Below are 10,816 nucleotides of genomic sequence, written 5' to 3'. Positions count from 1 at the left end.
GGCTTCGCCCTGACGGTCCAGGTTTCTTCTAGGGCCTGCTCCTTTGCGGGAACCCACAGTCTTCCCCGCCCTCGGCAATGTCCTGCCGCTTGACCCTGCTATTTTTCGAGGGTAGGGGAGCTTTGAGTTGGTTGCTTTACCTTCCCAGAACTTCAAGATGGACCTCCATCTCCAGGAAAGTCTGGGTCTGCATACGTGAGATAGCTCACAAGAGGGTCAGTGTTTTGAGATTGCCTGTGGTCCACACGGAGTCACCAGGTGAGGGTGGAGGAGCCTGGGAAAGAGAGCGATGTGATGAGGTGAAGCGGCTGGGCTAGGTCTGGCACTGCCCTTCACACACCATCTCCTCCATCCTCACAGCTCTGGAGGGCAGATGCCTATCGCTATGGTAACCAGTGTGCAGGGAAAAAGATCCTGACTGGACTAGACTTCTGGTACCTCCACCTCAAGGGCCTGCCCCATTGTCGTAAGTGGTAGGAAAGGTGAGAGGGTCTCCCAGCCAGTGGTGGTACTCAATTCTCCCTAATCACCCGGGTCTTAGCCTCCATCCTGGCTCAATAAATATTTATTGAAGGGCGCCTGGGTGGCTCAGTGGGTTAAGCCGCTGCCTTCGGCTCAGGTCATGATCTCAGGGTCCTGGGATCGAGTCCCGCATCGGGCTCTCTGCTCGGCAGGAAGCCTGCTTCCCTCTCTCTGTCTCTCTCTCTGCCTGCCTCTCCGTCTACTTGTGATCTCTCTCTGTCCCGCATCGGGCTCTCTGCTCGGCAGGAAGCCTGCTTCCCTCTCTCTGTCTCTCTCTCTGCCTGCCTCTCCGTCTACTTGTGATCTCTCTCTGTCAAATAAATAAATAAAATCTTAAAAAAAATATATTTATTGAATGTAAAAGCACTTTAAAAACTGGACATTACTAAACACATAGTAATTATTGCCATCATAGAATTACTGTTATTGTTGCTACAGGCCAGGCTTTTCATCTGTAAACAGGACGCTGGGGGAGATGATGAATAAAGTCCTCTCAAGCTATGAATTCTGTGTTCAAGACTTCACTCTACACTTCCGCCAAGCGGATCCAAATGATCTCCCTTCTGGGTTTCTGGGAGAATTAATAAATCTGGATGGCTTATGGGATACCGTGGAAAGGCCCCCAAGAGACCTAAGTGTCAGCGACTGAATTGGTTTAACCCAGTGGCCTCCCAATGCTAGACTGAGAAGTGGTGCTGATCTCTGGCAAAGTTTGCACTCGTTCTAGACAAACTGAGACAGAGAAAGACAATATAGTGAGTTTCATAAAACTAAGCTTATTTAACTTGACAGTTCCTTATTCAGGGATATGCTTTTGCTCCTTTTTCTTTTCCTTTTTGCCTTTTCTTTTCTTGGTGTTAGTCTTTTTGTTAAGAAAAGATGATGAAAGCAGATGGGTAGGTTGAGAAAAGTGTTGTTAGTTGGTGAAATCACCAGTCTGGCAACTAACTCTGTCAGTCCTTACAGTTAGAAGAGAGAGAATCCTGGTCTGTGCAATTCAGTTCTGGGAATTGCTGTTTAATAGAATTCATACTTGCTAGAGATTCATTTAGTATATGTGTAGTTCTGCAGAGCAGCTAAAAAGGGATTTCAGTGTTCGAAAGGGGAAGTCTGGGTAGCAAGTGATCCATCAGGCAAGCACTGGATTTATAGTATATTCGTCAGCCGAGGAGCTGCAGCTGTGGTACTCAGCTTTGGTACTTAGCACATCCTGATGAGATAAGAGAGCTTGAGTCTAATTTTCCCCATGTCTGGGGAAAACTGACTCTGACTGGTGCCCCTCAGTCTGAACCTCCTGAATTATTGACAACAGAGGCTGGATAGCATGACGCTGCTCTTCCTCCTCCCCTCTTCAGAGCTAATGCACTGTGGAAACCCTTCCCAGTGCTCTGCACCTGTGGACCTGTGGGGAGAGTATGGAGGAGGATGGGAGCTCGGGTTCTCAGGGCTCTGGGTTCACAGAGACAGGCCTCCAGGGCAGATCTGATTCTCTTTGTCTCCTGCCCAGAGGTGGGCAGCCAGATCCAGCAGCTGAAGTTGGGGGAGGGAGAGGGAGCCTACACCTCAAAGAGCAGAGGGTTCTCAAAAAAGAAAATTCTGGCCTGGGAGCTTAGTGAACATCACATGGCCTTGTGATGGGTAGGGTCTGGGTAGGGTTGATATTGGGTCTCCAGTGCCATTTCTTTGGGGAGAGCACAGGGAACATCAGGGAGGAGATCTGTGGACAGGAAAGGGAAGAGGGAAGGCAAGAGGTGTGCGAGTCTTGAGCTACTACTCTTCATCAAGTTGGTTTGTTGGAGACTGGGAGTGGAGGTGGGGAGTAGGAAATCTTTGAGGGAAATACAGGGGTATGTTGGAGTCTTTTGGGAATGGGAAACATTAATAGGCAATGGGATTGCTCTTGTATGTAGGGAGATAGTACCATTTGCAGAGCTGAGGAAATGCCTTTGTTGTTGGGGAGACGCTCCCATCTTCCTTGAGGAGTGACTGTTCACCTGGGGTGGAATACAAATCTTGCATTTTGCAATAATCATCCTAGACTGGTCATTGACACAGGTCAGGACTAGGCAGCAGGGGAGGGCTGGGGAATAACAGTGACTTTACTGAATGCCCACTTATTAAGTGTGGCAAGTGTTTGGTGCTTTTTATAAGTTTTATTGCATATTTCTAACCTGGTGAGGCATTTTTATCCCCACAATGTGAAATCATAGCGAGTCATGACAATCTGACCTGCTGTGTACGTTGAATAGCTATGCTTCGTTTTCCTGACGTTGTTGGGGAATGAGAGTTTTCATGGAAATTAATTTTCTTTCGATTGGAATTTTACTTTCAGCATTGTTGTTTTAATCATTAAATAGCTGGTCTTTGGAAGGCAGCTATGCTCACCACTATACCACCAACGCAAATAGCTGGTCTTTAAATTATACAAATAACACATGTTCATGATTTTAAAAAGAGATGGAAGGTTTTAAAGTGAAAAGTAAAAAAGTAACTCTTTCCTATGTTGCTTCTACCTGCTCCCCATATAGCTTCTGGTCTGGTGTATCCTTCTAGAAGTTTCCTAGGCTTTACATGCATTTTCCCCTTAAAAATGTTTCCTATGAATGGAAGAACACTATGCATACTGTCCTTCAAACTGCTTGCTTCTTTTCTTTCTCTCTTCTTTTCCTTTATTTCTTTCATTTCTTAAAATACATTCTTAGAGAATGTTCTGAATAGTACATAATAGATCTACTTTATTCTCTCTCTCCCTTTTCAAAATAGCTGTACAGTATTCTATTGTGTGGATATTCCATAATTTATTTAGCCTTTCTCCTACTGATGAACATTTAACTCACTTCCTTTTTGCTTCATTTTGCTATTTCAGACAATGCTACAGTGTACAAGCTTGGAAGTATGTATTTTTTGTGTTTGGTGCAAATACATTTGTACCCTGGGTCAAATGTTTCCAGTTGATGACTATGATCAAATTACCTCAGAAAAGGTATGACCAGTTCTGATGGATTTATTTTTCTAAAGTGAATTTACCTGTCGTCCTACCCTCTTTTGCATAGTACATAGAATGCTTTACTTGGTTGATGTCTGAAGCTCATTAAGAATGTCAACACAGCGTGACCTTGGTGGCTGGGAGTTTGTGGAGATTGCTGGGTCCTGCTGATCCAGCCTGCATGCTTGATGTGTATTCACTTTTGCTCGTGTTTTCCATCGAAGATACCAGCCCAGTGATGCCAGATCTTAGGATTTTTTTTAAAAGCTTTTATTTATTTATTTATTCATGAGAGAGAGAGAGAGAGAGAGAGAGGCAGAGGGAGAAGCAGGCTCCCCACTGAGCAGGGACCTGATACGGGACTTGATACCAGGACCCCTGGATCATGACCTGAGCCCAAGGCAGACACTTAACCATCTGAGCCACCCAGGCTCCCAGATCTTAGGATTTTTTAAACAGAAGGTAGAAATCTGGATTTTAATATGAACTCTTTGATTTTTTAACATAGGCAACTAATTAAAAGTAAAGTCCTTGTGAGATGCAGACGTGGAGATGCAGAAAACAGCTCAGATTCTCCTTCTAGAAAGGACTCGAGCTGGCTGCTGGGAGCCTGATTAGCTGCCAGCCTTCAGCGGACAGTTAACTCCTTCTCAGGCTGACAGCAGCCATTGACTGAGCACAATAGCGGAACAAGGACCTTCCCTTTTCTGCCCAACATGCAGCTCCTCTAACACGCCATCTTTGCTTTAGAGCTTCCTGTTGGGCTGGCCTTTTTGTTGGATCTGCCTCAGGTCCAACAGTTCCTCCTGCTTAGTCCTGCTTCCTCCCTCTCCTTTTGCAGGTGTTATCCCCCTCCCCCAACCCTTCTGATTCCTGACTCCAACCAGGCATTTGCTTTGTTGAGGACTTGCTGGCAGCCTCTTTTGTTACCAAAACCCAAGGTTGGCTGCTTGACATTCGAAAGCCAATTGTTTCTTAGAGACAAGTGTGGGTTGGGAAAGAAAGGTTCCTTTCTTTATGAAGTGGGTAACCTGGGAAGATGGTGGACCATCTTCAAAGTCCTGGACCAAGCAGGGGGTTTTTAAAGGGGAAGCAGGTGAGGGTCCACACTCAGGGGAAGCAGTCCCTGAATAATTAACAGCAGTTAACTATTCTTGATATGATCTTGGACAGACTTGCTAGCATCAGTGGAGGCTAGTTTCTAGTGTGGTCAAGCTTGATCTTCTTAGAATATCTGGTTTCTTATTTCCCCAGAGTCAGTATTGTGTTGACACCTCAAAGAAGTCAAGTTATCAACTAGAGGGCCCAGGTCAGTGGGTTAAAGGTGTATAGCCTTGAAATACAGTTAATATTGTCTTTAGAATCTTTCCAGTGCAACAACAAGGGTTTTTCTCCCAGAGGATCTGTCCTTGTCCTGGAATCAGAACATCAGAGTACTCTGAAGCAGGAGTCTCCTGAAGCTATTAATTCCTGCCAGTTTGACTTATTGGGTAGGGGGCATTGGTAGAAAATTGCAAGGTGGGCTTTGGCCGGTTCTGGCCAGAACGATAGTTCAAGTCCTGTTCTGGAACTCATTGTGTTTCCCGTGAGATCTCACTGGTAGGATGAGACGAAAAAATGTCTCCTTGCCTCTACTGAGGTATTCCATTTTCCTATGAGGAACTGAACACACACGTAGACACACACACACACACACACACACAAACTCTTCCAAGAACCAACCGCCATTCTTAGGGACAATGCCACTCAAGGCTACATTAAGAAACAGAACTGTGTCCCTGGCAGTGCCAGCCTGTCCTCTCTGGAGATGACATTTGACATTATTATGCAAAGCAGTTTCAGTTCATTTACCTTGCTTTTAGAACAGTGTAAGAGGCCTGTGGGAAGAAGTGAATAAGACCCGTCACGAGCCTTGCCAAAGGACAGAGCAGTCTACTTTTGAGGGCTTTCTCCTTTGTTGGGCCAGATCAAATTCTTGAGCAAAACTGCACTCCTTTTAATCTCCGTATAGGAAATGGGGGTAGTTTAAGCATTTATTATCCTTTTTTCCCAAGCAAACCTTTGGGAGTGAAGGGGATGGGTGTGTTTGTCCTTCTGATTGCATGTGCTATACCCACTCATTTTGAACGTAGTGACATAGGGATTGTTCTTACCTTTTGATACTTCTTAAAAAACCTAAGAATCACACGATACATACATTCTACGCCTTAAAAAAAAAAAACCCAAACCTTTTAATTTTGAAACAACAATAGACTCCAAAATAGTATCTAGTGTCCCAGTGTATGCTTTCTTCAACCTCACCCAATGAGGACACCTTACAGAGGTGACATCTGTAATATAGTACCAAGACTGGGACAGTGACAGCAATGCAATGATCCAGTACAGTTACCTAGAGCAAAGGCTCTTGTCAGTGTTCCTTTTTTATGTGCATTCATTTGTGTGTGTTTGTGTGTTTGTGTGTGTGTGTGTGCATGCTGTGCTCAACCTGTTTGGTATTTCTTGGACATCTTTGACTAGCAGGGCCATACCAACCTACTTTGTTCTTGTTCCTTCTCTTATTATCTGGATGGACTCTCATTTGTCAGTCCCCTATTGTTTTTAGTTATTTTTGTCTTTCCTCAAATATAGGTGATGTCGCAATAGCGTTCTTTGTACACATAGCTAGAACTCATACTGCACCCACGTCAACAGTTGAGTCATTAAGCCAAAGTTATGCACTTTTGGCATTTGGTAGAAATTGTCAGTTGCCCTCCAGAAAAGCTTGCCCTTCTCTGGTCTCTGGGAACCTTCCTAAAGGGCAATTCAGTGTGATGGCACCCAGCTCCTCGCAGCCCTCCTGGCGTGTAGTTTCACCAAACATCTTATTTTTTGCCAACCTGGGTGAAAGTGTTTTTTTTTTTTTTTTAATTTACATTTCTTTGTTAAGGTGATTGAATATCTTTTCATATGTTTACAGGTATTTGTATTTCTTGTTTCATAAACTGCTTATTCATGTACTTTGTCCACTTTTATTGGGTTGTTTACTCTGTTTTCTCATCTGTTCTTATAAACTCTTTATGGAAGGACATGAACTGTCTGATTGTCATGAGTTGCAAATATTTTTCTCAGTTTGGCTTTTGAATTTATGTCTTTTTAATGTCATGTAGATATTTTAAATTTTTGTAGAATCAAATTTTTTTCTCTTTTCTCTTATGGCTTCTGAGTTTTATGTCATGTTCTGAAAGGCCTTTCTTACTCTGGGAGTATAAAGAAATTCACTCATGTGTTCATGAGTAACATAGTTACTCAGTATTTGTGTGTATGTTTAAATCTTTGGGTCATCTGATATTTGTTTTTGTATGAGAAGTGAGATAGAGATCCATGTTAACTTTTCCCCCCAATGGTTAGCCAGTTATGTCAGCCCTGTTGGAGTTTCCCCCCATGCCTTGATTTCTTTATTATTCCCATATGTATTTGAGCCTATTTATGGATTTTATTTCATTCCATTGGTTTGTCTATCTGTTCCCAAGTCAGGATTTTAATAGCTATTGCAGAGAGGAAAAAAGAAAGTGGAAAAACTGCCATAGAATAATTTCAAGTAGAATGGCATGGCAATTCAAAGGAGGGAGAGGGTATTTTTAGTTCGGGTGGTCTGGAAAAGCTTTATGAAAGAGAGACATTTAAGATGGAGCTCAAATGAGCTTCATTAGTCAAAGGGAACAAAAAACAAAGATGTGGAGGCAGGAGGTGGTGAATCTTTGTGCAGATGCCTGTTGTATATCTGCAAAGGCACCCATACTCTACCACTTGGGTTTTTATGCATGCCTGTCTTGAATACAGTCAAGAGCACACAGAAATTTCTGTACTACTCTTTTGAATCATTTTGAGGATACATTTCTTAACCATAATCGCTACACATTGATTGCCTACTATTTGCTAGGGATATCTATGTCGAATCTGAGTTTCACCCCAACGAGCAAAGTTGATAATTATTATTCTCATTTTAAGAACGAAGAAGAGCCTGAAGCAGGTTAAATAACAGATCATAAGTGGCTGTGCTGATATTTAAATTCACGGCCAGCAAATAAAAACCAAAAGACAGCAATGAAAAACCAGAGTAGAAAATGTAGCAAAAAAAAAAAAAAAAAAAAAAAAAAAGAAAATGTAGCAGTCTCTGCTCTGCGTATGTCACCTGGGATCCCTGTACTTCTGTGCACGGCAGGGGAAATCCAGTGCCTGACCTTTCCCCAAAGTCAGCATGTTGTTGGAAGGTATGGGAGAGCAGGGGCCCTAGGAATGTCCCTTCCCTCCTTCCACAGCACTCACCCAAAGACCTTTGGGGATGAGATGTACATACTCTAACTCCTTTTGTCTTCTCACCGAGATGCCTTTGAGGTGTGACCCACAGTATCCGTGCCTCCCCCAAGTCCAGTGTACCCTCTATGTGACTTGGGCTGGATTACTGTACCTTATGCAACCTAGCCTCCTCATCTCCTCTAACTCTTTTCCCTGAAAATATTTCTTAATAAATCTCTTTCACATGTATCTTTCTCTAAGACAGTACAGTTTAAAAAAAAATTTTTTTAATATTTTTATTTATTTGTCAGAGAGAGAGCAGAAGTGTGGAGAGCTGCAGACAGAACAGGCAGAGCAGGGCAGAGGGAGAAGCAGGATGTGGGACTTGATCCCAGGACCCTGGGATCACGACCTGAGCCAAATGCAGGCATCCCTAAGACAGTACTATTTTAAGAAAGAATTGTTCCATTATGTAGAGGTGTGTAAGTGCGCGCGCGTGTGTGTGTGTGTGTGTGTGTGTGCATGCGTATGTCTCTATATTGGGTTGCTGTTTAACTTGCATTTCTTACTGGGGAGCTAAAAAGGTTGAAAGCCACTGTCCTATAGCATATTAAGCTGTCTCTATTTGTGTATAGTTCACTGAGCTGGAAAGTTTCCTGGGTGCTCCAGGATCAGAATGGCATATCATTTTCAGGTCTTATTGCCTTTTGAGTACAGCGACTTAAAATATATTGAATAAAAATGTATTAGTCATGGGTCTAGAGAACACCATCAACTTTGACACAATTGGCTAGGCTGTTCTTTGAACTTCTTTGGGCAGTCAAGCCTGCCGAATAGCTTTCAAAGTCCAGATTTCCCTATGCTAAGGTTGGTAAATATGGTATAAAGGTCATGATGGTTGAGTGTTAATTTTTTGAAAACTAGCAGAAATAGGAAGACCAACTTTGCCTTGGAACAGAGCCAGAGGGCATGCCTGACTGCAGGGCAGGATAGTCATCCCAGAGCTCAGGCCTTTGCTGGAGACAGGTGGGGTGTTCAGAATCGCTCTGCATTACCCTCTGAGGGGATAAATGCAGCACCCTCAAAGGAAGGGAAGATGACCTATCACAATACTCACCAACAGCCTATCAGACCGAGCAAAGGGGTCAGATGAGTTTCTGTCGGTCAGATCAGTAGAGATCCCAGGGTAGACCTGGCTGTCAAAGTCACTGGAGGCCATGCATGGAGAGAAAAGAATAGCTCCCCAATACAGTGGAGATGAAATCTGGAAGGCTGTGCAAAGACAGGGCGAGACACCCATCTTCCCAGAAAAGCCTTGGGACCCCTGCCATCATGGTGTCAGGTGAAGATCCTTATTTGTCCATACATGATGCAAGATGGGGTCCATATTTAGTAAAGAATTAAGCTATGTTGAAAAGTCAATGGAATAGTTAGGGAAAAAGGAAGGAGAACTCAGCTTATGAGGTTTAGGCTGAAGACAGCTGTGAGTTAAGAATTTAGAGGGTTTCTAGTATTGTCTGAGGGAAGAAGCATGTTTTCTGGTGGATGTGGCCATTTGGGTCACCCCAAAGGCATGCTGGGAGGTGGGTGCTTGTTAGCACGGTCAAGGTCTGGTTGAAGGATCCTTCAGCACCAGTCAACTCCCCCCACGTCCCCCCGCTGATTCTGCATTCATTCCACTGCTACTGGATTGTTATTCCAGGTAGCAGGTATGGATTGCAACTGACACCTTTTATCATCACTGGGAGATAACATTCCCCCCAAAATCTACCCCACTGATTTTTTTTTTTTATAAATAGAAGTTTTTTTTTTTTTTTTTAAGATTTTATTTATTTATTTGACAGAGATCACAAGTAGGCAGAGAGAGAGAGAGAGAAAGGAGGAAGCAGGCCCCCTGCTGAGCAGAGAGCCCAATGCTGGGCTTGATTTCAGGACCCTGGGATCATGACCTGAGCAGAAGGCAGAGGCTTTAACCCACTGAGCCACCCAGGCACCCTTACCCCATTGATTTTTGAGACCAGATCAATTTCATGTGAGTTTGGCTTGTGAGAGTCAATATCATATTACCCCATAAGGTGTTGACTATCTAGGTTCTAGGATGACCAGTGAGAGAGCCATGCTAAGGGTCGGGACCCTGCGAGGCCCGTCCTGAAATGCACAGTCAGATTAATCAACAGCATACTGATTAAGCATCTGTAGGAAAAGCACTGTGCTGGACACTGTAGGAGATTCAAGATGTACAGCATGAACTTAGTCCTTGCACTCTAGGAATTTAGAATCTAACTGAGGGGCTAGGACATGTCATTGAAACATCCAGAAAACAACTGCTAAAAAAAAAAAAGTGCTAAACTAAGTGTTATTCATCTGCCCCCTCTTTCCCACCCTTCCACTGCATCTCTTCCACCCCCCCCCCCCCCCCCACCGCCAGCTCTCCCTGGCCCCAGGGAGCAGGGCTCTGGAGGCTCTAAGGAGATAACATAATGCTTCCTCCAAAGCCCAAGCCCCACCTGCTCCTCACTCCAGTGTCTTAGTCCCCCTCCCTGCCCTCAAGACTCTGTGGGGGTAGCTGGGAGTAGGCATTCCTATGGAGATCTCTCCAGAAAATGGACCCTGCAAAGGTGATCAGGTCAGATAAAAATAGGTCTGTTTTTGATCGTTTTCTGTTAAAATTGGATGGGTTTGGTTCATCGAATGGGCACCTTGTTAAGTTGATAAGCATCTGCTGAGTCTCACACCTGCAGAAGGAAGATAAAAGGCCATCAGGAGACCAGAATGTGGACTTCTTGGGGACTCCTTTGGTTGCTTTTCCAGGTTCTCTCGATATGCTTTTATTATACCCATATTCTTAAAATAAACATTCCTCCCAGACTAGTGCTAATGCTGGGCGTGTAATCATTTGTGTGTAGCCCTTTGAACTAGAGAGGTTCAAGAGAGTGGCAGAAGTATTCCTGGAACCAGCTTCTGTGCTATTGGGCCAGCCTTACTCAACAGGGTCTCTGGAAGAGAATTGAGGTCTCTAGAATATTATTCGGG

The 10,816-nt window shown here is 43.9% G+C and overlaps 1 long non-coding RNA gene across 1 annotated transcript in view; it reads left to right on the top strand.

Moving 5' to 3' along the window:
* The window catches only part of LOC131836379 (uncharacterized), a 186,271-nt gene that overhangs the window by 12,795 nt on the left and 162,660 nt on the right, over positions 1–10,816 (top strand). The window lies entirely within an intron of this gene.

This window comes from Mustela lutreola, chromosome 7 (assembly GCF_030435805.1).
Source record: "Mustela lutreola isolate mMusLut2 chromosome 7, mMusLut2.pri, whole genome shotgun sequence".
NCBI classification, from domain to species: Eukaryota; Metazoa; Chordata; class Mammalia; order Carnivora; family Mustelidae; genus Mustela; species Mustela lutreola.
The sequence above is the reverse complement of the archived record's forward strand: the minus strand, read 5'-3'. Positions and strand labels throughout refer to the sequence as shown.